The sequence below is a fragment of the Phytophthora infestans genome, genomic scaffold, assembly GCF_000142945.1.
Source record: "Phytophthora infestans T30-4 supercont1.37 genomic scaffold, whole genome shotgun sequence".
In the NCBI taxonomy this organism is placed as follows: Eukaryota; Oomycota; class Peronosporomycetes; order Peronosporales; family Peronosporaceae; genus Phytophthora; species Phytophthora infestans.
The window spans coordinates 1,306,259-1,313,257 of NW_003303722.1; positions in this window are offsets into that span (position 1 = coordinate 1,306,259).

Here is a 6,999-nt window from a genome sequence, read left to right on the forward strand (position 1 = left end):
CCGGCACGCGCTCCTAGGTGTACCAGCCGTGCCAAAACTCCGTTTCGAATCAAGAAGTGCGGAGACATCTTCAGCACACTCACTCTCAGTTGTGGGTCAAGAGCCAAGGCTCCATCGTTCAGGAACGCCTTCAGCGCTCGCATCCAGGGCACACGTTCTTGTTTAGCCACGAACTTGTCCTAGTCCAACCCAAACACGTCAATCGGTGATGGGCTCGCCTGTAGAGCCCTCCCTTGCGAGTCCCTCCAGTTTCGCTTGCGTGAGAGGCTCGACAGCCACGGACGCATCCTCACTCTGTTGGTTACTTCTTTCAGTCTCCCCGTTAGGATCCGTAGCCTCGGAAGGCTCCCCGACTGGGATTGGAACGTCGGTGACGTTCCGACCCAGCGTTCGGTTAAGACTGGCGTTCCATCTTGTGTCGGCACTTGATCCGAGGTCGGCACTCGTAAGTCAGAAGTCTCTTTCTCACTGTCGTTGAGAATGACAGCCATCCGGATGGCGCTGACAATACTCGCATCCGGTCGGTGATACAGTCTCGACAAACCATCAGCGTGTCCCATCGACGTTCCTGGCTTGTTAAATCGTAGCTGCGATAGCTCCATGGACCATCGTGCCAGCTTGGCGCTCGACGTTCTTGTTGTCTCGCCGAAGATCCACGTGAGAGCTTGATGGTCTATGTACAGATCAAATTCCGCGTGACTCATATAGCACCGGAACTTGCGTGTCGACCATACGATTCCCCAGCACTCAATTTCTGTCGTTCCGCTAGTCTTGTTCACCCAGTTCCGTTGCGATCCAACCAACATCTTACTCGCGTACGCGATTGCTCTGTCTCTCTTGTCGACTTCTTGCATCAGCCATGCTCCTACCGCTAAGTGTGACAAATCCACGTAGAGCTTGAATCTCTTTTTAAAGTCCGGATACACCAGTATCGGTGGTTTCACTAGTGCTCGTTGTAGTTGTCGGAACGCGCCCTCGCAGTCGTCGTTCCATCGAAATTCGACGTCCTTCTGCTTCAAGCGTTCCAGCGGCGAAGAAATCACAACGAAACCCGGTATAAAGTAGCTTGTCAGTCCGAGAAATGCCCTAACCGTGTGTAAGTCATGCGGCCTCTCGATGTTCATCACCGCTTTCGCCTTCTCAGGGTTCGGAAGTATTCCAGTCGGATTCACGATATGACCCAGGAACGCCACTTGGTCACGTCCCCAATGGCACTTCTTCATTTATAACTTTATCCCAACCGCTCTGAAACGTTCCAGAACCTGTCGTACTCGAATCAAATGGGTCGGAAAGTCGTCACTGAAGACAACGCAGTCGTCGAAGTAGACGAGGCACGTCCTCCACTTGAGATCAACGAGAACGTTCTCCATCAGACGCGCAAAGGCAGACACAGCGTTACGCAAACCATACGGTAGAACCAACCACTCGTGGAGGCCGAATTTGCTCGTGAACGCTGTCTTCTCCACACTGTCGAGATCCATTGGAGCGTTCCAATATCCCGAAGCGATGTCCATTGTGGAGAAAGCTTCGCGTTCCCTAGAACGTTTAGGATGCCGTCGATCAAAGGCATTGGGTAATTGTCCTTCACGGTCACTGCGTTTAGTTCTCGATAATCGATGCAGAATCTAACGCCACCATCAGGCTTCCGTAGCATCAACACAGGACTGTCCCACGGGCTTGTCGAAGGTCTGATAAGTCCGATATCCAGGTACTCTTAAGTTTCGGCCTCTATTACGCCCCCTTGGCTTTCGACACTCTGTATGGAGTCTGCTTTATAGGCGCGTGATCTCCGGTGTCAATACTGAATCGTAGCAGACCCGTCCTCCCTGGCTTCTTAGAAGTTTTGACAAATAAGTCCTTAGGTCCTTCAGCAGCTTCGTGAAGAGGCTCCTCTGTTCTGCTCCGAGTGACGAGTCTTCAAAGTCCACTTCGAATTCATCTCCCTCGCTGTTGTCCACGGCAGCACTCATCTCAGCCACGATCGTTCCAACTTCGGATGTCACGTTCTCTTTCACCGAACTCAGCACTGCGCTTATATTCCTCGCCGTTCAATCTGGCTTAGACGCTCCAGCTGCGAACGCCGACTTGGGAACGATAGTTACGTCAGCGACGTACGCTCCAGACTTGACCTCTACCTCTTCCGCGGAAGCATTGCACATTTCGACCAACACCGTTCCATCCCTTACGGTACACAACGTCCTCGCGACTCTCAAAGACTCGTCCGTTTTGGAAACGCCCTCGACCAACACAACTGAGTGGTCTTTCATCGTTCCGCGAACGCTCGATCTCACTAGGGCCTGGCGTCCTGGTTCCAAACACACAGTCGACGATATCGTAGCCGCGTAGGTTTCTTCCACCCTTGTCGCACCCAACGGGATCTCTCCCGTCTCTTTCAGTGTCATCGACTGATCCTCGAGCTCAATCACCGCACGGAACGCCCTTAGCGAGTCCGTTCCGAGAAATGCGTCTACAAACAAGTGATCGGTCACGACGAAAGGAAGCATCTTCTCTAGCGTTCCAAGCGTAACCGGCAAGTCGATAACGCCACTAGCGCGAATATTGTGTCCCGAGACACTATCCAGGCTCCCCGTATAAGGTCTTAGAGACTCGGAGGCTCGACCGAGACGTTTCAACACGCGTTTGTCGACAAGACTGGTGACGGCACCGGTGTCGGCCAGCATTTCGGACGGGCAGCAATTAATAAAGCCGTCCGACAGCGCTTGCACCCCACTAACGCTGCAGATGCCACGCTTGCCTTCAGGCACGACACCTCCACCGTCGTCGACGACATCACCGACGCTCACTTCGCGCAGTCCAGGGCTTCTTTGGAGCTTTGGAGCTCTTCTCACATTTAGGACATAGACCCCGGGCTCTTCTTCTCCTATTTTGGGATCTCCGTCTTCGATAGTCACACCGAAAGTCACCCTCTTCCTAGAACTTGTCCCAACGGTCGCAGTCACTATTTTCGACGTCTTGCCTCGTCTGTCGCACAACTTGTCGCGAAAAACGGAAGCTTCCGTACCGAAATAGTCTCGTGCCCAGACCAACGCACGATTTTGGAACGTCTCAGTTAGCGTTCCTCCCACTTCTACGAGGTATTCTCGGAGCGAGTCCTCGTCGAGTAGAGCTCTGTTCTCTTCGTCGCGCAAGGGTGGGATGTCGTCTTCAGCATCACCTTTTCCCTCGCTCTCAGAAACGTCGAACTGACGATCCTTCGTAGCGTTCTGCCCTTGTTTTAGGAGTTCATACACTCGGCTACGAATTATGGAACGCCATCGAAATGGTAACGTTCCCGTCTCCTCCGCAGGGAGCTCCGGGATTGGCACGTCGTCCTCTTCGAGTCCATTACAAACGTTCTGTATAAACTCGTTCTCTAGCGCGTCCCCAGACAACCCCGCGAAACCCTTGCGCTTGTCCTCGTCCGTCGTAGCTGAACCAACAACAGTTGTCGACTTCTCTTCCGTCCCTCCGACATCCTTGAAGTTCCGATTTGCACGCTTCGCTTCAGTCGACGTCTCTAGCGTGTGAGCGTACAAGAACAGTCAATACTCTGGCGTTCCGAGATCTCTGGATGAGACCTCCCGGGTGCGTTCCAATACATCTTCCGGCATTCCAAGCTCGGCACTCATTTCTGCGAGTGTCGGCTTCCCTTGTTCATCCGCGTTCCGCTTGGCACGTAGCAGGCCTCTTCTTCGTTCATCGGGAACAATTGTTCTTCCAGTTCTTTCTCGTACTCCTCGGGTTCATTCTTCACTACCTGGTCGCCACCGTGCTCGAGCAAGTCCAGTTCCTCGTCGGTAAATAGGCGCTCGTAGTGCTGCGTCGACACCTTCCCCTTAGTACGTTCTTCGTCCTGCTCGGCATTCTGAGCTTCTGTCCTTTCCTGACCTGTGCTCACTTGTCCAATAACTGCCGAGAACTGACTTGACCTGGCGCCAGATGCGTCTCCGTGATCGTTTCGAGTGCTCCTTCGTACTGCTTTGTGCGGGTGGACAGCGTCTCCACCTTTTCTCTCTCTTGGCACTTCTCTTCGGCGTCCAATGTAGTCTCGGGGCGTTCCACCGCTCCCTTACTGACGTCTTGCACCAGCTTGGAATGCTCCGTTGTTCCGTTTTCCCAGTTCAGCTTCGCCGAGGAACGTTCCGTTGTATCCTTAGCGACCACTCTCTCTCGTACGGGCCTCTCAATAGAGCCCTCTACCTCTCGACACTCGTTCTTGGCGTCTGACGCAGTCTCGGGGCGTTCCGTTGCTCCCTTACACCAACTCAGAGCGTGCCTTCGTTTCGTTTTCCCAGTTCAGCGTCGCAGAGAAACGTTCCGTTGCTACCCCAGCGACCACTCCGTCTCGTGCGGGCTTCTCCGTAGAGCCTCCATCTTCTAGTTTCGTTCTAGCCCAGTCCGTTCCGTTGGACTGCTCTCTCCGCTCTTCCCACTTTTAGTTTCCACAATTTCCGTCTTTACGCTCGTGACAGGAACGTCACGTGCGCTTTCATCGATCATTACACCTCTCACGAGAGCCCTCTGATGTCCACCCGCCAAGTCCGGTCGCGGTGAACCCTCATCTCTCTTTGTGTCACTAACCAGGCAAGATGAAGGAGCGACACTTCCTTCCCCTTCCCCCTGCCCCTTTCATTGTTGGGACGTACCAGCGGATGCAGTCACGTTCCCAGTGTCCACGCTCCGCATCATTCCTGGCAGTGCATCGAGGCTCGGGCATCTCGCCACCAGGTGACCCACTTTACCAGATGTTAGACACTCAGTCTGACGTCGTTCTCCGTCCCGGTAATTCCCTTGGGGTCTCGGCCAGTTGCACTCCATTGAGTAGTGCCCAGGTTCGTTGCACCGATTGTAACGGCCTTGTCCCCGCGAACACATCTCACAACCACATCCAACACGACCACGGCGTCCGCAAACCACTTCCCCTTCCGTGGTGCGTGTGTCGGGCCCTAGCCGGATGCGAAGAGGTCTGAGCGGTGCGCCAGCCACGTTCGCATTCGGAGTTGGCACGCCAGAACTTGGGGAATGTTCGTGGGAGCCACGGCGCCAACGAACCTTGTGACATTCCAGGATCCCTGCTGCTTCAGCATCAACTGGTTCATTTGTTGAAACAGCTGCGCATCTGGGACTGTGTGGACATCACCGCGTCCACGTTCCTCAGCGCCGTTCCAGTATTTGCAAACTCGTCCTCTTCTTCCGCAGGGAGGTGCAGATTTTTGTACAACAATAGATCGCACGCTTCCTGGATCGACGCAGCCAAGTTCGCGCTCAAAACGGCCCGTATCCGCTTGTTTCTTAACCCATCGAGGAGGAACTGGTAATGTATACGAGGTTCGTGATAGTTTAGGTACTCGCACATCGTGATGATCCTGTCGCCCCACTCTTCAGCGGATTCGCCATAGTTCCTCTTTGCGGCCTTGAGTCGACTCCACAACTGAGCTGGCGCCTGAAAGATGAAGCGTTTATGGAATCTCACTCGCAGAGTTTTGAAGTCATTAATCCTCGCATTGTACCATCATTCTTGACCCAACTTGCCCTTCAGACACTGCTCGAAGGCTGTTAACCGCACTTGGTCATCCATACCGAGCGTACACTTCTCGAAGGAACGTCAGAACGCGGCCGCCCTTTCGTACGTGGTCGTCTCAGAGTAGAACGGAACGATAACTTTCACAGCGGTCCGCAATTCCGTCAGGATACCAACAATCGGAACGTCCTGCGGTGCACCTCTTCCTGACCCGTGCGAGCCATTACGGACTTCTTGGTCGTAGTATGGACTCGTCACTGGCCCTTGCGGAGGTACTGCGTTAGGTGCGTACCTTCCTCCCTGAGCACCCACGTTCCCTTCTTAGCTCCTGCTCGTTTCTGGAACGTCGCAATATACATAGGAGACGTTCTCTGTAACGGCAATCCGTACGTTCCACATCTGGGGCTGGAAGGTGTCTGCCGCGCAGACGCAGCAGACCACGCGGGGATCGTTCCAGCAGCAGCCCACCCAGGTGTCGACGTTATTGGCGGTTGGAAGGGGGTGGGGGTAGAATGCATTCCATTAAGGCGTTCCTCTACCTCCACCGCTCCACGTGGAACCAGCCACTGGAATTGACACGCCTCCATACGAAGGAATAGCAGCCATCGGCATTAGGCTAGGTGTCGAAACCGGTGTTTGCGCTCTCATCCTCGGGATCATAGGTCCTTGGTACCCCATTATTGAAGACGTCAGTGGTCGGGTCGGCGTCGGCACGGTACGTGGCACGTGTCTCGTGGCTTGAGGTCTTTGTGACGACACAGGCGTTCCGTTTGACATCCCAACCCTCTGTAGCAATTAGGGAAGCGTCTATGATAAGGGCCTGTAAGGCTGGGTCCGTCGTCGACGTTCCATTTTCCCTCGTCGGCGTCCTCATTGATTGAACAGGCGTCGCTCCTCGACTTCCACTAGGCACGTACGCTTGCGTTGATGCTCCAGCAACAACAGGTGCAGTCCCTGGGGCACGTCTTCTTCATGGTTGGCTCGGTTCGCTGCTACTGGGTCGGCCGTACGCCGACGTGACGGTTGGCACGTCTCCTCCAGCGTTGTCCACCGGTTGTAACGAGGGCCGAGTTCGATCCAAGGTGGAACCCACCTCGCGACGACTTCCCGAGTCTATCACCGAAGCGTCCATGGGCGTACTCGTCGTCGTCCTTGCAAGTGTCGTTCCTTCGCTGGGCGCCGGTTGGCGTGCCCACTGCTCAAGAACCGTGTTAGAAATCTACTCACCAAGAGGCGTCCCAGACACAGGCCCAACCGTCCTTCTCGTTCCCGGAGACGGAAACGCAACGTCGAACATGTCCTTGCCTTCCACGTGGACCGCTCGTGCATCGTACCCTCCAGTCTCGGGATCAGCTCGCTGCGGCGTGCCACGTTTCCCTGGCGTTCCCTTCCTTGAGGTCTCTGCGCGTGCCGCCGCCAGCAGATCTCTCAGCGCGCAATTGCTCTTCCTCCTCGAGGATCTCCACGGCTCCGTTTGA